Consider the following 20575-nt stretch of genomic DNA (forward strand, 5'->3'; position numbering starts at 1 on the left):
GTCCACCTCATTGTCTAACGAGGGGCATGCACACGGTGGGTCGTGCGTGGGCTACTCTTGGAGGTTCTGGGAGTGGCCTAGTACTTCGTGTCGGTGTGTGTGCTTGATCCTGGACCGGTAGACGGGCGCCGCAACAGCTCGGTGACTAGCACTGCTAGCTGTGCAGATACATGGATTTGGGCCTGTGTCTGTGGGAGTTTGTGCATTCTCCCTGTGGATGCGTGGGTTTCCTCCGGGCGCTCCGGTTTCCTCCCACACCCCAAAGATGTGCTCTTAGGCTGATTGGTTTTACCAAATTGACTCTATTCTCCCCTGAATCTGGCTAAGTCAGGGGTTCTATTCGTAGACACGCAGGGTAGAATAGGTGTAGGGTGATGCGGCGGCGCGGGCTTGTTGGGCTGAAGGGCCTGTTTCCCGTGCTGGGTTGTTCTTTGTTCTTTGTAGGTAGGCAGATGGAAGGTTGTGTTGGTGATGAGGAAGTCGTGTGCTGCACAGGACTTCAGTAAGAGTAGGCCGTTACTGTTACTCTTGAACACTCCATGCCTCCCAATGACTCCCTGCCAGATTGCTGAGTCACACCCTACTCTTGCATTGAAATCGCCAAGCAAGATCAGCTTGTTGGTACTGCGCATTGCTGATAGTGGGGCGTCTAGTTCTTCGTAGAACTTGTCTTTCATCTCGTCCGGGTTGTTCATTGTGGGGGCATAGGCGCTGATCAGGGTGGCTTGACTTCTGTTCTGTAGTGGAAGCTGTAATGTCATAAGCTGGTCGTTCACACCCTTGGGTAGTTTATCAAGTTTCCAAACAAGGTGACTCCTAACAGCGAATCCAACTCCAGCATCATGACACTCATATAATGCATGAAAGAATCAAGGGTAAGGAAATAATTGGCATGACTCCAATATTAAACTGAACTAACAATAGAAGTTTATACAGATTTGAACCAAAAAAATGACTAAATAGGTACATTGAGAAAACAAAATAATGGGTAGTAGAAAAACGTTAGAATTTTACCCTCAGCACTTTCATGGCAGCCTAATGACAGGTTGACTTAACTGTCAGGAATCCCATTTTATGCACTAACATGTCACGAATGCTCATTGAAGAAAACAACTCACCAGAATCACATTTTCCTGTGTATTTATGTGCCAGACCAGTGGAAAGTTTGTCTGAATCATGACTGGATATAAGGGGCTTGCATCTGACCACTTTCACTTCACTTGTGACATTGCTGTGTGTACAATATTGAAAGGCTTCTAGCATGGTATTCTTGTGACTTGTCACCACTGCCAAAGCTGCTGTCTCACGTGAGATTTGGGGTTCATAGATAAAGGTGTTCGCCCTGGCCATTCTAGGACGCAGGCAGAGTTACTCATACCGGATGATGGAGGGAACAAGCACAGTTGTTTGCACTGGGTGTTGCAGGGCGCAGAAATGGTTGTTGGCACTGGAGGAAGGCTGAGATGCCCCAGCCTCTCATGCCTAGCCACTAATGAGTCCAATCAATGTCTGGAGAAATGAAGATCAGGTCCGAGCACAAATCCAGCAGAACTCGTCAGACCAAAGTCTTCAACGTGGCCGCCACCCTTCCCATGGTGATTTTGAGGCACTCATGTCAAAACCATGATATCAGATAGAATGCGGATGAACCTTTTCATCCTTTGCTGTAGTCTGTTAACTGCTTCTCGCATTCTGCTTGATGTTCTGTGTCTCCAACACGTGTGCCACGTCTTCTTCAAGAAGTTCATTATCTATCTTGGACCCAGCAGCTGTCTGCTCTCCAGCAGCCCTCCAAGTGCCAGAGACCTGGGCTGTGGCTGCTTATAATTGGTGTGGAGACATGTCAGTAATGTGTTCTCTAGAAAGTGACTTTGACCCTAATCTGGATCTGGCATCGACAGAGTTGTGTGTCTGTGCACTAGTGGATGATGTAGGTGAGCACAGTGACAATCTTCATTGAATAGATCCTTAACTGAGATGGGCTGGGCCAATGAACTAACAGGATCTGTGTCTGGGCCTGCTGGTGTCTATTAGAGAGAATAAGTTCTTGAGCAAGCACAATGCAACTTTGCATGTCTCTCACTTTGAAAGTCAGGATGTCATCAACTAATGGAAAGGTTATTTGTCCTGGGTTCATGTGGGAGACCGATATCACCTTCGCCAGAGGAATGATCCCTGTCCTCCCCTTTAGAATTTCAATTTTTTTTTTGAAAATCGCTTGTACTTAGTTTCTTTGGATGATACTTAGCCTTGCCCAGTAATATGTCTCAAATAAATGATTTTAGCTTCAGAAAATTTACTTTTTGCCAAATTTATCATTAGCCTTTTGCAACAAGTCAAACACAGTACTCAGGTTCTCCACATGTTCCTCCCAGGTTTTACTGAAGATCACCAAATCATTGATAATATGACATAGTTGCATCATCTTTCAATTACTTTCTTTGATAGTTTTTGAAATGTGGACGGTGCATTCCTACCAATAACGCTTAGCAACTCTATCTTACTTATCGAGTCTGCATTTCCAATTTTATCTGTGCAATCTTCCAACCTTGGAATTGGATATGAATCTTCATTTGTCACAGCACTGACTTTCCTATTGTCAATACAAAATCATTGTGATCTATCTGGTTTTGACATCATCACTCCTGCTGAACATCAGAAACTCTGAGCGAAACTTTCCTTTTTTTCTTAATAACTGTTGGCTCTGATGAAAAAACCTACATGCAGCACCCTGCAGGGTTTTCTTGTCAGATACTGCAACACTTAGGGAAAAAAATGTTGCAGGCAACTCTGATGCCGTCTCGCTGACAGGGCAGGGCATATCACTGTCCCACTAGGGACTAACTTACCTGTATGCCCCGGCGGGTTCCTCTCACGTGGTTCACATTTTTCAATATCTGTTGTAAATCTTGCTGATGTGTTGGTGGAGTTCTTTATGTGGGAGTAACGTATGGAGGGGAAGGCCTTTAATAGTATTTAAAATTCATTTAAATGCAAAAGGGAAGAAACCTGAAAGTTACATCACAGCAAGGGTCAGGAAATTGGAAAATAAGATCTCACTGGCGAGAATCTCATTTTCCAATTCTCTTTAGAGTTTGTGCCCAAGTCGCCATTTACATTTATGACGGATACAGGTGCAAAATCACCCATGAGTATATTCTCCTGACTATCCTCTCCATCGTAATATTGCTTCCGCATAATTACATGGCATACTCCTTGATTTTCCATCCCATCTTGTGTGTTGATTGCATAATTTACCTCATTAAATCTCTTTTTAACATGATAATGTCCATTGAACTTCACCTTTAGTTGTTAACCTACCTCAGGCAACAACACTAATTCTTTATATCCAGGTTAAAAATTTTGAGCATCTGTCTGCTCTATTTTGCATTATTTGTTGAGAAACCTTAGAAACTAGCCTAAAATAACTTCTGATCCTTGATTTATAAATTTCTCCTGAATAAATACTCTCACTTCATATCCATATAACTTAAAAGGACTGTTGATTAATTGGGTGCATCTCAATGGCAAATAATAAGAATGGCATTTCCTTACCCTAGTTTCCAGGACATTCTTGACAATAAGGCGGCATGGTGATAATAATGATTAGCTCTGCTCCCGCATAGCTCCAAAGACCCAGGTTCAGTTCCAACCTTGGGTGACTGTCTGTGTGGCATTTGCCCATTCTCCTCTTATCTACATGGGTTTCCTCCCAAGGTCCAAAGATGTGCAGGTTGGGTGGATTGCCATGCTAAATTGCCTCTCAGTATCCCAAGATGTGTAGGTAAGATGGATGGTAAATATGTGGAATTACAAGAATAGGGCAAGGAGAGAGCCTGGGTAAGATGCTCTGTCAGTCTGTGCAGACATGACTCTTTTGCACTCTAGCAGTCAATGGACCTTTGCATGGTTCGTGTCCCACTGACTATGATTCTTTCATAATCATGAATTCCCTCCATTATCAAACTTTCGCTCTAACTTCAATGAGCAAAACCATAACATTTCTTTTACCCTAGCAAATGACTGATTGGGTTTTTTCTTGTCCTAAACTTTAATTAATAAGCATTAGGAACAAGCTCATAAGGATTAAGTATTGCCTTTTGAACAGTTTCATCATCTGAAAATTGTTGTGAGACTTCTTACTTCTGAATAGAATCAAAGAGTTTTACAACACAGAAAAAGGCTTTCAACCCATCGTGTCTGTGCCTAGCTATTCTGATCCCATTTTCCAGCACTTAGTCTGTAGCTTTGAAAGACTTGCATAACTATCCATAGCTTTACCCATCAAGACACGTTGTAAGATACAAGCGGATTTTATGCCTCACTCGTCCCAATTCCCATGGCGGGCAGGACAGTAAAATTCAGGCCCATGAATCCGTTGGCCACTTCAATTTTGTAGTTCTACCTCAGCAATTTTCCCTGTAGCAACCTCAAACCTTCTTGTTTCTGGAAGCCTCTCAGCTGAGTCAAAAGTTTAAATATTATTTGTAAACATACAGAGGCATACTATATCAGGCAAAAGGACACAATCGTAATTCACCTCAGACTAAAACCAAAACTCTACATTCTTAATCCTTCATATTAATAGAATTTACAAATAGCAATATTAGGGGAAACAGATAGGGTAGATGGAGGTAGAGCCAGAACTTTCAATAGCAAAATTAAGAAATACCTTTTACATGAAGAGGGTGGTAGGCGTCTGGAACTCTTTTCTGCAAGCAGCAATTGATGCCGGACCAGTTGTTAATTATAAAGCTGAGATAAAAGACTGTTAATCAAATATACCAAAGGGTATGAGGCAAAGGCAAATTTACAGAATTAGGTCACTGATCTGCCACGTCCTCACTGCATCGAAAATTAGGTTTGAGAGCTGAACGGTCTGTTCCTGACACTATGACTGAAATTTTAACTTTCCACCCACCTTGAGAATTGGAATGGTTGAGGGGCAGACAATGGAGAGATCAGTTGACCTTAATCAGGATTTTACAGTTTCGGGCAAGTGAGGCTGTAGAATCTCGCCTTATGTTCCTGTGGACAAAGTAGCCACAACTTGGTAAAAGATAGCTATAGCCTGGAAAAGATAGCCGTAACCTGAGAAAAGATAACCAAAGCTGGGACGAGCTGACCAAATCAGAGAGAAAGTTAACCCTGACCAATAGAATGTTAGTCAAAATGCAGGAGCATGACTGGTCCATGAATCAACTCTTACTTGTTACTAGCAACAAACATTCAGTAAATGAAAAATAAGCCTGCAATCTAATCACCATCTTTCCAGTTTTGCCAACACAGGCACCTCATTCATAAACACAAAGCCTCTTTATGAATAATGAACACAAATCTTTTAATTTATTTGCCAATCTGAGTCCAAATAGTTTGAAACCAGTCCAACAACTGACTGGATTTGAGATCCTCAATTATTTGCTGTGATCTTTCAATCACAGCTCAAGCTTGTTGACCTCTTCTGAACCTAGAGGGTGGGATTATAATCTGAAAGATGAGTACTCATCCAGTTAAATGTGAGGTGTTTCCATTTTTTTTCTTTTGATTTCAGCATATTATCTGTGTATGCACTAGAGTTTCAGCATGGCTCAGGTTAATGATATTGAAAATAGAATTGTTCTGTCCAAGGGATGTGGGATACCAATGAACAAAAACGTTTTGAGATTAAAGTAATCTCCTGTGACATTTAAGGCATCAATGACTAAATTGAAATGACAAGAATTCTTGTTAAATTGGCTCATGTTGCATATGATGTTGGACTCCCAACAGGAAAGTGTCCGGGACACACGCAGGTTAAAAAGGAATCAGTTGGGGTTGAGTCAGCCAAGTGCACAAAAATTATTTTAGAGAGATCTTCATGGGTTCTCCTGAGTTGAAACAGAAGAATGGAGCCCAGCAAATCAAAGGGAAAAGTTGTTCCTGCCCCAGATGAGTCAGGATTAATCATCTGTTTCACAACACCAGTTTAAAGTCCAACAGGTTTATTTTGTTTCACGAGCTTTCAGAGCGCTGCTGCTTCATCAGACGTATGGCATGATTAGCTCTCCTGATGAAGGAGCAGCATTCCGAAAGCCCATGATACCAAATAAATCTTTTGGACTTTAACGTAGTATTGTGAGACTCTTACTGTGCCCACACCGTCCAATGCCAGCATCCCCACATCACTCATCTGTTTCAGATGGAAAGTCATTTTAATGTACAAATTGGGGTCCTGAGATGTACATAGAATCTTGATTGCAATTTTGAAATACAAGTGGGTAAGGCATATACCTTTTAATTTATCCCAGTTTTCCTCAGCAATTTAGGTGAAGAGAACTTGAAATGGGGAAAATGATTCAGCCACTGACTCTTTTAAGATAGTGATATTCTCCATGCTCATTGGAATTCTCTGACATATTTTACAAGGTTGAATATATTGTTTAAAAAGTCTGAACCCATTGAAGAAAGCTATTTTACAGAAAATACTGGAAACACAGAGCATTAAAAGGAGAACAAAGGCAGTCAATACAAAACTCCCTTGTCAGATTACTCTTCAGATGCTAACAGACATACTGGACCAGATTTTCTTAGAAATGGACGAAGACTGATGGCCGGCAGAAAAGTGGTGTTCAGCCTGCTGACGGCAGTGTTGGCTTTTCCTGCTATATAGTGCAGCATGTAGTCAAAAGAATGTTCGGGTATGTGCTCCATACCCTATTGCTGGCGGGATGACCTCTGATTCGCTATCATCTCAATACTGCAATCATCAGGACATCACGTTTAAAGACTATTCCAGGGCACTGCAGCCACACTTAAGCAGTTCAGGAAGTGATAGTGGTCAAAAAAATCGACTCCCAAGTTTTCTTTCACCTCTCTGGAGAGGTTATTTGAAGATGTGGAGGTCACAATGATGTACTACACTTGCACTCAGGAAGAAAACTAGCCAGGGAGGCAGTGGCAGTGGTGGTCAGCATTAACACCCTGCAGTAGAATAGAGCCAATGAGGGAAGAGGATGAATTGTGTCCTCCATTCTGTCAGGGTAAGTCAATTATTACTCTTAATTTACATACTCATGCATCTATTGCACACCTACAGGGGTTTCAGTCATTGCCAGCTCATGAGACACCACCACTTGCTCTCCCACACACAACTTCACCTCCCCTGTGGGTCATGTCCTCATCACCTCCCTAGTTCCACTCAACATCCACACGTGCCAGACACCCTTATCGTCTAATGAAGAGTCTATGGACTCGAAGTGTTAACTCCGTTTCTCTCCTGATAGATACTGGAAATATGTTAAGTTTTTCCAGCATCCTCTTCTTGTTTTTGTTTCAGATTCTAGCATTCGTAGTATTTTGCTTATTCTTATCACCTGCCCTGGAACATGTCCTGTTGCCCTCTCTCCATCTGCTTTTGTGCAGGACAAGCTGGCACACAAGATGGAGAGTTCACAGATGGGCGAATGGATGCTACAGCTGAAGGCTCTCATCTATAGCAGCCCTACAGTCTGCTCCACTGCAGTGCAAGTTGTGACATGAGTATCATTGTACCATTTCTCAGCTGCACTCTGTGGCCCCTGTACATGTGTCATCAGCCATCTCCTCAGTCCCCTTTGTCTCCAGCTCTGCAGCTTCTGTGAATCCTGAAAGGGATCTGAGAGCGGCTTAGAATGGAGGGGTCATGGACACTCTCTGGGAATCGAGCATACAACTGCAGGCTGTATCTGGTGCTGAACATTCAATGAGTGTAAGTTCTTGCAGATCACATAATTCACAACTTGTTGCTCCAGAGATCTGAATAACACCTGAGTGCAATCAATGGCACCCTGAACCTTTTGAAAATTAGAGATTTGAGGAAGGCCCATTGCTCTTGCATCCGGTTTGCCTGATCCCGGATGGAGTGGATGAAGTTGTATGCCTTCATGAAGATTGCATCTGTCACCTTCTGGGTGCACTTGTATGCGGAGGTCTTCTGTGGCGCCCTGAAAGAAACCACTTGCATAAAAATTAAATGCCCTATAACTTTTGGCGACACTAGCAGTGGTTGCCTTCCAAGTGCCTGTGGCACCAAATCTTGCTGATGTGACCAACAGTTCCCTACACATGCGTGGTCTTTGGTGGCACTGGTTCTCAGATATCTGCAGGTATAATAAGTGCCATCTGTAGACTCGGTGTCTAGCAAAATGTCTCTGAGCGGGAAATCTCTGAGGCTCATCCACCGCATGCAGAGGCACTGCTACCCCTTCCTCTTCATAATTCTGCTCCTGCCTTTGGTGAGTCAGTCACCTCCGTTCACTTATTTGTCTTCTTCTGCCTATAAGCGAGAAGAATGACAGTGAAATCGCCAGGCTCCATATTCAATACATTCTCCTCACTGCAGTGTCAAAGAGAGAGACTTGATGGTTGGCATTTGTCTCCTAAGGATCACTGTTTGTATATTCCTTGTCTGAAACTGCCTTCCAAAGCCCACTGATTCATGTCTGGATATAATATTGATGCCCAGTCCTTAATTTACATTCTGCTTTGGCAACACCCCACACCACCCTTATAGCCATTGCTTTGGGGGGCCACTCTGCTTTCATCACAGGCCCAGGCATTGTCCAGAGTTTCACTCCAAGGCATTGTGCTTAACCTGGCCTATGAAGGGCACTTGTCAGTGCACACCTCAACACACAGCCAAGGATTAAGAGCACTTCCCTTGACAGATTTCCAACTCTAAAGGGATATATCTGCATGCCCAGTCAGGCAATGTTACAGGCACACCATGGCAGTTATCAATTTTGGAAGTCAATGCACTGAAGGTTAAATGCTAAGCAATAATCAGTGGCACTCACACACGTAACTAGTGCTTGATTGGGCATAATTGCATGGCTGGTTTGTATCCCAGGCTTCCCTTCCCTCCAAAAGGTCCCTCTAAAAAGCCTGTAGTCAGGCAGCAGAAGGCATCCTCAAGAATAGTGCTTATGACACTTGACAATCAATCACTGGTACCCCTCCTTTAGTTAACCCCACCAGTTTTTCCTGGAGTCAAACACCCGGTCCCACCCAACTAGGCCCCCAGTCTTATCCCAGGTCTCTCTTTGAATCAAACCCTGCTACACTTCCAATTTCACCCCAATCTCCAATCCAGTCTCACCCTGGTACTCTTCCAGGTTTACCACAGTCTCCTTTCATGTCAAACCCTGGAACCCCTTTGAGTCAAGCCTGATGACTCCTGAGTCAAGTCTAGTATATCCCAGTCAAGCACCAGTACTCACAGGTCAAGTCTGGTCTCCCAAGAATCAAGTCTAGTCTCTCCTGAGTGAAGCTTCGGCACCCTTGGAGTCAAGCTTGTTTTCTCCCGAGTCAAGTTCCCATACTTCCTCCCCTCCAAAATATGTGGAGTCGCTCTGTGAGCCCTGCGCTCACTTTCAAACTCCCTACGAACAAAAGGTCATCTGGACTCAAAACACCAGCATTTTTCTCCCCATACAGATGCTGCAAGACCTGCTGAGATTTTCCAAAATTTTTTTTTGGTGCTTTTGGAGATGTGCTCACCAGGTGTAAGCCTTTTGAAACAGTTATATATTGCACCATCCTGACATGATGGCGTCGTAGGTGGGTCTTGGAAGATTCTGTCGTATAAGCCCAATAATAGAATGCTAATGTATTTAAATATGGCTCCTGATATTGAATGGCAGGAAACATGACCTGCTGCTGACAGGGGAGTGACAATGGTGGCAAGCTTTCATGCTATCGTAAAACACAACTTTGTACTCCTCACAATAGTTCCCATTCCCGCCACTGAACCACCCGATGCAGAAAATCCCTACCTTGTTCCAGCATTTTCTGTTCTTTCTAATGGCAATTGACAGTTTTCTTTTTATTTGACGCAAGTTGGCCATCCTAAAATTTTGAGATTGATCCTTACAGTTTAAGTTGAGGAACAATCAACAGCAAAAAAAATGCAAAGCAAATATGAGCGATAGCCAACAGTTAATTTAAAAGGAAATGGCAAAGATTTTTAAAATATAGAATTTTTAGTGAGGGTAAAATCAGCCATTGATAAAGAGGGAAATCTAATGGAGTAAGATGAAAATATGAAAGAGATACTAAATTAACATTTTGTATCTATTTTACAATGAATTGATTATGTGAATATGTTAGAGATGGATATGGAACAGCGGAGGTAATTATATGAAAGGCGAGGATTATGAAAAAGTCAGAAATACGCAATTAGGAGAAATCTGGCTCCTGTTGGCATTTAATCAAGATTGTTCAAGTAAGTCGGAGAGAAGATAGGAGAGGCTCTGATCACAACTTTTAAATCCTCTTTAGACATTCGAATTGTGCTGTGAATCTGGAAAGCAGACAATGTAATACCTCTTCAAGAAAAAAAAGATAAACCACTTCTTAGCTTTCTTTGTTCCAGTGGAAATTGTGTTAGTTTCTTAAGTCTCTTCTCAGCACAGCATTGTCCGCATAACCACAGTGTCTGCACTTTAAAAGTAATTAAATGACACTTTGGGATGTCTTGAGGATTTGAGAGGTATTATATAGGAGTCATTTTTTTTCTTTCTGATAACTGTAGTTCCCTATTCGTGGCATAACCCTGGTGAATTTACATTGTACATTCTCCATTGTTTTACTGTTCTTTGTATAATGGGATGCCCAAAATTGAATACAGCATTTTGGAAATCCTGAGAACGTAAAAAGTACTATATGAATGCAACTATTTTCTTTATTTACTGTCACTGCAATTGGCTTTGGAACTGGTCTATGAAGAGAGAGAAACCTTGTTGTTATTGAGTCATTATCCAGCAGCAATCCCAATCAGAACTATGGGTATGGATGTCAAGTGATGTCAGGACTGCGTTTAGCTGAAAATACTACCCTTCTTACATTTGGGGTCAATTTTAATCTAATCTGCCCCATGGGAGACTGATGGAATCAGATTAGCTGCCCATTTACCTGGCCAGTTTTACTCTCAATTGATTTTAATGGAAATTGAAATTGGTGAGAGATACAATGGGCTGATCTAATATTGTCAGTTTTCCACCCATCAAATTATGTTAAAATAACCGCCTCACCTTTTGAGCTCATCTATAACAAAGGAAAGCTTGGTTGATTTGGATCCTGTTCCTGAGCATGAGTCAGCACCTACAAGAGAGTAGAACGCAAAATGGCAAAATAATTCAGATGAAAAACAAATTGTCAGATTTACTTTGTGAACTATCATCCATCAATTCCTCACTAGATTTTGCACTCCTTATTTTGACATTTATTGGAAAACATTTTGCAATTCACCAGAGGGACAAAACGTTTCACTCAATGCCTGTGGATCCAAATAGTGCCTTCTCAACACCTTTATGTACAATATCATTATCAAGTTTTGCTCCTAGTCTGGATTCTCACTCCTGAGCTGGGTAACAAGAGTCAGAAATGTTCCTGACTGTGTCCACTTCAGGAAAAAATGCCCCAAATGGCAGGATTTTTGTCCTGGGGGTGAGAAAGGTGGTGAATGCAGGATAGAGAAAGACCTACTGCAGCCAGACGCAGATCAAAGATGGCTATGGAGGTGCCAGATGCTAAGGTGAGCTGTTTAAAAGGCCAGCCTCAATTCGCTGGACGTCATCCATTGTTTCTTTAACTATTAGGCTCTTCACCCCCAATGGTAAAATCGGGCCCAGTAGGTATCATGAACAGATCTCAGGAGCCATGCTGCGACTAAATAAAATGAAGTTTTCTTGCAGACTTCACTTTATAAAAACAACTCTCATTTATGAAAGCCCGTTCGATAGATTTAAACCCCAATAAATAGTTAATCCCTTATAAAAAATACACAGTTATATCATAACGACAGATCAAAAGCAGATAGTCCTTTAAGAATCTATTTGAACTGTCAATCAAACTGAAATTCCAATCTCCTACTATGATAATGTTAGGTTATAGAAAGTAGCAAACCATTAACAATGCTATAATGATAGCACTTGGAGTTATGCAAACAGCTATTGAAATTGTTGGAAAAATAGTTTTCAATTTTCAGAGATTTAGGCAGACAGTTTTTTTTCAAATTTCCCAGGACTGGTTGGTTAAATAAGTTGATTGTTTGACAGTTCTACATACCTTATCCACTCTTTAGCATATTTACAACTTCTCTGAAGACTCATAACTCCCACATTGCAGGATCAGACCTTTGCTGCATTGGAAAGACGGTGTGTTTGAACTCAGCACTGAATTCAAATGGCCTGCTGAGTTTGGGTTTCCTACATGCAGGAGTCATATCACCCACCACCGACAAAAATGGTTTCAGCTGTATGTGGAGATAGTCGTCACCACGCTACGAGCTTGACCGGCAATCTTAAATTGCTTGTCAGTGTAATTTTTAGTCACAATGTGGTGCATCTGAGTATACTGAAGCTATATGTATTAATGCACAGGACTCAATTCTTAGCAGGCAGAAGAAACATGTACACACATTTTGCCTGTTCTGACTTAAAAAAATGATAACTGTTCCCTGGTTCAATACCTTAACCAATCAGAGTCAACCTGCCTAGTTTAAATTTTCAGACAATGCTTGGTAGTTAATTGTCAGTGACCATTAACAGCACATTCTCTATGGCAATACCTCTACAAATCAGAGTCCACTTACCAACCAACCAGTACTCTCTTTTCATACAGTAAAGTTGCTGTTTCCCCGAAATTAGTATTCTTGAGATTGTCTTGATGATTGCAAGATGAAAAGCTTCGACATGTCTCTATTTTCAGCAATACTCAAATTCTGAACTATCAAATGACAACTGGAGTCTAATTCTGGAGACTTGAACACAGAAAGGGAATTTCCTATCCCACCTCCTATGGGAAATCATAGCCAGTGGGGGAGAGACCACGCAAGGGTTTGTTGATCTCAGACGGAATTTTTCGGTTTTGGGGTGAGCATGGCCAGAAAATCCCACTCAGTACCTGGGCTGACAATGGTATGCTGCAGTGTCAGAAGTTCTGTCTTTCAGATAAGATGGTAAACCAAGGTTCCATCAGAGTTAAAGGGTGAAATCTTACAAAAAAATGGCAGTATTGTTTCTGGCGAGAAAACCAGCATATTTCTCTTCAGTAAATCATTCGCTTTTCTCTTCAGATTCTACCATACTCTGCTAAAAATCGTAGAGATGAGTGGAGCTTAAACACATTGGCAAAACCTGGCTGCTCAGAGTTTGGGGTGCCATCTTTAAAGGGCACCCGGATCAAAACTGCAATAAATCTCCTCCATCCCGCAACTGAGACTTTAAGGTCCCCCTCCACACCCCTGATTGGAGCAAGCTGTAACCCCTACTTCCCCTATTGCAATTGTTAGTCCCTTCTTTCCCACACTTGGTGCTGACATCCCCTCACCCGTAAAGGCCATTGCTGGCAATTGGCATCCCTACCTTGCTGGGCCCCTTCCAAGTCACAAGCACAGCAGCATTAACCTCCCCCCACGAGGTTCCCACTTGGGCATGCTCCTTAGGACAGATTCACACTGTCAGGCTGGCATTACCAGAGTGCATGGTGCCAACTTATGGCAAGGGGCATTGCCAGGACACTGCTTGGCCAGGCCTGTCTCCTTTGGGGGCTATAGTTACCTTTGCATCACATGACACCATGTCAGCACGGTGTCAATATCTGGCGTGGAGGCAAGATACTATGGGCGTGAACCTGATGCGACTACTGGAAAGGGGCAGGGAAGATCCAAACTCACGTTCTTGCACGGTTGGCAAACATGGGCTCAGGATTTCACCTAGAGTTTCTCTTGATAGTATTGCAAAAGAACAATGGATTTCTCCTGTTTCTTAGCCATTATTTGTCCCTTTGCCAACTTCATCAAAAAAAATGCTAAAAAAAGTGCAGATGCTGGAAATCTGAAATAAAAACAGAATGTGCTGAAAATATTCAACGGGTCAATTAGCATCCATAGAGAGGGAAAAACCAAGTATCATTTCAGGTCAATGATCTTTCATCAGAACGGATCTACTATTTCCAGCTCTTCCAGTTTTCATGTCACCAAAAAACTGATTACCATGTCGTTGCTGTGTGAGCAAATTGAATGTTCTGCTTTTTACATTGTAACAATGACCATCCTTCAAAAGTAATTAATTGAGTGATGTGCTTAGGAACAACTTGAAGTTGTAATGGATAAGGGCACAGATTTTCTGGTCCTTCCTGCCAATGGGATCTTCTAGTTCAGCCAAAGATGGATACAGGCTCTTAGACTAGACGGGATTGAGGTACATAAGGAGAAGGTGTTAGCAATTCTTGAGAGTATGTAAATAGATAAGTCCCCTGGGCCGGATGGGATTTACCCTAGGATTCTCTGGGAGGCTAGGGAGGAGATTGCAGAGCCTTTGGCTTTGATCTTCATGTCGTCATTGGCTACAGGTATAGTGCCGGAAGACTGGAGGATAACAAATGTTGTCCCCTTGTTCAAGAAGGGGAGTAGAGACCATCCTGGGAATTATAGACCGGTGAGCCTTACTACTGTTGTGGGCAAAGTTTTGGAAAGAATTATAAGGGATAGGATTTATAATCATCTAGAGAGAAATAAATTAATTAGGGATAGTCAACGCGGTTTTGTGAAGGGTATGTCGTGCCTCACAAACCTAATCTAGCTTTTTGAAAAAGTGACCAAAGAGGTGGATAAGGGTAAGGCAGTTGACGTGATGTATGTGGATTTTAGCAAAGAGTTTGATAAGGTTCCCCATGGTAGGCTACTGCAGAAAATGCAGGTGCATGGGATTGAGGGTGATTTAGCAAGAACAACAAAGAACAATCCAGCACGGGAAACAGGCCCTTCGGCCCAACGAGCCTGCGCCACTGCATCTTCCTACACCTACCCTGCCCTCTGTGTATGTGAGTGGAACCCCTAATGTAGCCAGATTCAGGGGAGAATAGTGTCAATTTGGTACACCAATCAGCCTAAGAGCACATCTTTGGGGTGTGGGAAGAAACCGGAGCACCCGGAGGAAACCCATGCAACCACAGGGAGAATGCGCAAGCTCCCACAGACACAGGCCCAAATCCATGTATCTGCACAGCTAGCAGTGATAGTCACTGAGCTGTTGTGGCGCCCGTCTGCTGGTCCAGGATTAAGGACACACAACGACACGAAGTACTAGGCCACTCCCGGAACCTCCAAGAGCAGCCCACGCACGACCCACCGTGTGCTTGCCCCTCGTCTGACAACAAGGTGGACCGACACCTGTGGAATAAAAAGACAAAACATTAACATGTAATACTACATTTCCGGTGTTGTCCCGAGGCACTGACCCTATTTAATACACTCTACTATAACCCTCCATCCTTGTTTCGCTCATGTGTCTATCTAAGTAAACCTTAAACAAGTCCAACGTGCCTGCCTCCACCACCTTACTCGGTAGCGCATTCCATACCCCCACGACCCTCTGCGTGAAAAACCTTCCTCTCATGTCCAAATTATACTTCTCACCCCTCACCCTTAGATCGTGACGTCTTGTAATTGTCCCCAATCTAGAGAAAAGCCTACCACTGTTGACTCTATCTATTCCCTTCAGTATTTTATACACCTCTGTCATAACCCCCTTAATCTCCGTCTTTCTAAGGAGAAGAGTCCCAGTTTCTCCAACCTTTCCTCGTAACTCAGTCCTTCCATGCCAGGCAACATCCTGGTAAACCTCCTCTGCACCCAGTTTGGATCAGGCACTGACCAGCTGATAGAAGACAGAGGGTGATGGGAAATGTTCAACCTGGAGTTCAGTTACAAGTGGTGTACCTCAAGGATCTGTTTTGGGGACACTGCTGTTTGTCATTTTTATAAATGACCTAGATGATTAGTAAATTTGCTGATGACACCAAAGTCGGAGGAGTTGCAGACAGATCTTACAGTTTGCAGAGGAACATAGATAAGCTGCAGAGCTGGGCTGAGAGGGGCAAATGGAGTTTAATGCGGAAAAGTGTGAGGTGTAAGGTAAGAGTAACAGGAGTACAGAATATAGGGCTAATGGAAGGACTCTTGGTAGTGCCAACGAGCAGAGAGATCTCGGTGTACACGTGCATAGATCCCTGAAAGTTGGCACCCAGGTTGATAAGGTTGTTGAGAAGGCGTACGGTGTGTTAGCTTTTATTGGTAGAGGGATTGAATTTCAGAGCCGTGAGATCATGTTGCAACTGTACAAAACTCTGGTGCGGCCGCACTTGGAGTATTGCGTATAGTTCTGGTCGTTGCATTATAGGAAGGATGTGGAGGCATTGGAAAGGGTGCAGAGGAGGTTTACCAGGATGTTGCCTGATATGGTGGGAAGGTCTTATGAGGAAAGGCTGAGGGACTTGAGGTTATTTTCGTTAGAAAGAAGAAGGTTAAGAGATGACCTAATTGAGGCATACAAGATGATCAGAGGGTTAGATAGAGTGGACAGTGAGAGCCTTTTTCCTCGGATGGTGATGGCTAACACAAGGGGACATAGCTTTAAATTAAGGGGTGGTAATTATAAGACGGACGTCAGAGGTAGGTTCTTTACTCAGGGTAGTAAGGGCGTGGAATGCCCTGCCTGCAGCAGTAGTGGACTCGCCAACTTTAAGGGCGTTCAAATGGTCAGTGGATAGGCATATGGATAACATTAGAATAGTTTAGGTTAGAGGGTCATTAGATTCGTTCCACTGGTCGGCGCAACATCGAGGGTCAAAGGGCCTGTACTGCGCTGTAATGTTCTATGTTCTATGCAATGGGTTCCCCCATGGCAGGGCAGGCGAGCTATGCAAAATGCCATAGTCATTGGTGGGACCAGACGATACTGGCGGCAGACAATGATGAACCAGCTGCACTACTGGAAAACATGCTGTAGGGGAGCCAGAAAATTTCCCCATGGTATGACTGCAAGTTCTTTCATTAACTGTGCTATATTTGATGTATTTATCCCATTAGTTCAGTCTGTTGCACTGCATATGCTCAAACTTTTCTGTTTGAAGCCCTTCTGGGTCACCTGTTTCTACACTGCCAACAGCAGAAGCAGGCAAAGATTACTCATAGTGACCTGGGAACTGACAGATGAATCAGTACCTTGGAGAGAGGGTGCTGAACAGGGAGAGGCTTTTACTTTTATCCTGTCTGACAATGTAAGTGTTTGGTAAGTAGATTTTCCCAGATACAAAAGCAGGATTTCAAGCCTTGGGCAGACCTTTTAGAAAGTTAAAACTTGCTAAGCAAAAAACGGAGTGTTTGAACTGGTTGGAATCAATTTTATTATTGCAGATAAGGGAATTCGAGGGGAGACCAGAAGAAATAAGATGGTAACATTAATCATTGAATAACTTACACGTCATATTACAATTTGCAAAGATTAACACTAATTTGTCTTTATGTATAAGTGCCTTTAATGTAATTAAATATTCCATGAGTCTTTACAGAAGCACTAGAAAATAAAATATGACATTGAACGATATCAGGAAGTATGGGCAGTATTTTCCATTTATGTATCTAAGTGTGATGGTGGCCAGTTTTGACAGCATCCACCCCGCCGCTTAGATTGATGGGAATTCATGCTCAAGTCTGCGCATGGAAGCTCATTAATTATACACAAGTAAGTATTAGGCCAAATCACCTGGTGGGTTGTGAGCTGACTCAACTGCCCCACCATTGGCTAGCAAGATTGAAGACCCAGGCACCATATTTAAATGCCTGTTGAACAATGTACATCTCACCTTCTCCAGCCCACCCATCTCCACAAGACTTCACAAATGCTTTCTATTTACAACGAGAAGGCTGCACCTGTGTTCCGCCGCAATGACCTCCAGGCTTTGATCAGATTGTGCATAAGAATGTGCTGTATCCTTGGGACATTTCCAGGAAGTGTAGCAGCTTTCTGGCCTGGAAAACCATTATCAAGGTCAGCCCAGCTACCACCTACCTAGAATGAGACGTAGTGTAGGAAAAGGATGAATTATCTCATCTGTTTTACCATGGTATGTCACCCTTCCATTCTGTCTTAAACCAAGCTCTCATCATTGGCATCATGTATTTAAATGGCTACTCGGGGATCTCAGCCATGAGCAGTATACACAGATTAACATTAATAGACGAATGGAACCTTTCATTTCAATACAATTCCATCAACCATGCTGCGCACTCTCCATCTTTAGACCTGTTGGGAAGGGCACTATACACATAGGGGTATGAAACTTTGCTCACTTAAGCTCCATCCCTTCTGATCACATGCGCTTCTTGTGTCTTCATCCAGAATAAGCTTGCTCACAACAGATGGGAAAGATCCCAAGCAGGGACAGGGCACAGCTGACATCATTGCTCTCACAGAGTTCAATGATGCTGCAGCCAAAATCATTGGAGAGGACAGGGATCAGGGATTGGAGATAGTATTGTCTCACCAACCCAGTACAGATCACTTTCCCATAAGTTCGTCACAGCTTCACAATCACAGTGAGTAACGTGCAGTTGGGTATACCACATGCCTGCCAACTAAAACTCCATCTTATATCTTTTAGGCACCAGCAGATCAGGACCTACCAGAACACCCAGGCCCCAAACAAATCCAGGAAGAAAATAATAAAGGACCATTATAGTGTTCATCCACACTTTCCAGCAGCACAGCGATACACACCTGGGTCTAAATTTAGCAATTTCTGGAGAAGACCTCATTGACATGTCCCTGCAGCAGTCAGAGTCAAGAGCAAATGGGTCTCTGGTACTTGGAGTGCTGTTGGAGAACAGCCACCCTCTCAATCTGAGTCAGTGATGAGCCTTTGGAATTGCCCCCATCCCCCAACTCATGGTGGAGAGTAAGCAAGAAGTGATGAGAACATTACGCAGAGGTGTTTGAAACCCTCATAGAGCACCAATGTTATCAGAGGGCAAGCAGCTCTGCAGGTTGCCTCTATCCCTGCTGCAGATGTTAGGGCAGCACCTGGAAGGACTGGAAGGCCTACAAAAATCAATAAACTGGATTCACAACTTTTTGCATGGGTGCACGCAGTTAATGTAAACTAATTTAATGTCTGCAAATATATTTATGTTCACTACATATCATCTCCTGTTTTTTTCAGCATCCTCCTCAAGGCTCCACAAGGACTCCACCCCGCCAATCCCCAACTGTCAGCAGTTCTCCTGCATACAGCCAACCCTACAGCTGAACCTGCAGAGAGAAGGGTCTGTGGCAATGCCATTCAGAGCCTCCTGAAAGCACCGTGCCATGCACAAGGGGCTTTCATGCATCAACCATGTCTCATTGGTCCCCAACATATTCAATACTCTCTGTTGTCCAGCTAAGGTTATCTGAATTTCCACCCGTGTACTGATGCAACTCCCATGCACCACCTCTGCTTGTCCACCATGAGGCTTTGCTGACTTTCAATTTGATGGTATGTTTGTGGTCCACAAGCACCTCTGCTTGTCCATCATGAGGCTTTACTGACTTTCAATTTGATGGTATGTTAGTGGTCACTTTTTTATGAGCTCCCCCGCCATTTCCCATCCACCAGTCATGCTTGTCCTTTCACCCATCTCCATTGACCTCCCTGGCAATACCTTCGACTTCCCTATTGTCACTCTCCAGCCTGAACCTTCTCCTTCTAGGATGTCCAAGTGAATGTGCTTATTCCCTTCCGAGCGTCCCATCCCCTTTCACATTGACCTCCCCAACCTTCTCTCTTCCCCCATATCAACATGTATCTCTATGTCCCCACTAACAACCCTCACTGCTGCTACACTTGATATTAGTTACATTTACCCTCCAGCCTTCTGTCTCCCTCCCTCTGCCCCTGTTACTTTAACTCAACCTGAGTTCGCAACCCAGATGCAAATAGTTGACTCAACTGATCCCTCACTGTGAGCACGTTCACCTGGACATCTGCCCTCAGACCTAGATGTTCCACCACAAATCTGCTTTCATTGTCCATCGACACCTTCTGTGCCTTCTATCCTGGAGCTCATGGCTGCCATTCCCCCATACCAAAGTCCCTGGAAGAATGCTCGAGTCCATGGTGATGTTGAAGAAGAAGGTCTGAAGCCTCTGTGAAGTCCCTGAAAGTCCCAAACTTCAGTGAAGTCGGAGCTGCAGCAAGGAGATCTCCCTCCTTCTGAAAGCTGCGTCGCGGAGGAGCCATGTGGATAAGGCTGCACCCACCATGTTATGCTATTCCTTTAGGGTCCAGTAGCTCTAGGCCTCCAATATTTTCCTCTCGTCAGGTGAGTTGAGAAAGGTTCTAAACGTAAATCCAGACTTGTGCACGCCACTCATTTTCAATCGGGTTCAGGCCAGCATGATTTCTTCCATCTCCATTGTGAAATTTCTTCTTTCAAACGACAGTGAATCTACGCAATTCTTTACCACAGACGCCTGTAGAGGCTGGGTCATTAAGTATGTTCAGGGCTGAAATAGACAGATTTTCAATCAGTGAGTAATCAAGGGTTATGGGGATAATGTGGGAAAGTGGGGTTCAGATCAGTCATAATCTCCTTGAATGGTGGAGTAGACACAATGGCCAAATGGTCTACTTTTGCTCCTACGTCTTATGGTAGATTGAAGGCTTGAGAAGATTTCAGCAAGTAATTGGGTGTGGTCAGTTCCCCACATGTCAGCCCTGGGGGTTGTTAGACTGT

This window comes from Carcharhinus amblyrhynchos, chromosome 3 (assembly GCF_965287045.1).
Source record: "Carcharhinus amblyrhynchos chromosome 3, sCarAmb.v2.hapA, whole genome shotgun sequence".
NCBI classification, from domain to species: Eukaryota; Metazoa; Chordata; class Chondrichthyes; order Carcharhiniformes; family Carcharhinidae; genus Carcharhinus; species Carcharhinus amblyrhynchos.